Here is a 411-nt window from a genome sequence, read left to right as displayed (position 1 = left end):
CACTCTGCCCGGAGTCTGGGCCATGTCATACGTTCACCTGCCTGTGTCTACGCCTGCCTTGGACTGTTTGATCTGGTAACGCTGTTTCAAAGAGAAAGAATTACAGACAAATCAGAGTGGCAGTCCCGCATTTACCCTCCGTGTGGAAGGGCCTATACTCAACTTACAAATACATTTAACTGCATTTTCCTTGTCACGGTGTTTTGATTTAGAACCCTTAAATAAAACAATTTATTTTTTGTTCTTGTTTTTATTATCCCGTAAGAAACTAATGCATATGAGTGTCTGCATTACCAGGTGGTGATAACATTAATGTTTATATACTTTTGCAATGATAAAATAGGATGTTAAACAAGTGCCTTTAGGCATTGTCTCGTTTTAAAAAGTTCTTACGCCTTGAAATGCACTTTT

General features: G+C 38.4%; 1 protein-coding gene across 1 annotated transcript in view; it reads right to left on the bottom strand.

Moving 5' to 3' along the window:
• Window positions 1-230: 230 nt before the first annotated feature.
• The window catches only part of LOC137624482 (crustacean calcium-binding protein 23-like), a 24,825-nt gene continuing 24,644 nt past the window's right edge, over window positions 231-411 (bottom strand). Inside the window, exon 5 of the mRNA XM_068355263.1 lies at window positions 231-411. This exon is cut by the window's right edge and continues 565 nt beyond it. The gene's annotated coding sequence lies outside the window, so the exon portion shown is untranslated.

The sequence above is a fragment of the Palaemon carinicauda genome, chromosome 31 (assembly GCF_036898095.1).
Source record: "Palaemon carinicauda isolate YSFRI2023 chromosome 31, ASM3689809v2, whole genome shotgun sequence".
Classification (NCBI taxonomy): Eukaryota; Metazoa; Arthropoda; class Malacostraca; order Decapoda; family Palaemonidae; genus Palaemon; species Palaemon carinicauda.
This window is presented reverse-complemented; position numbering and strand designations above follow the sequence as displayed.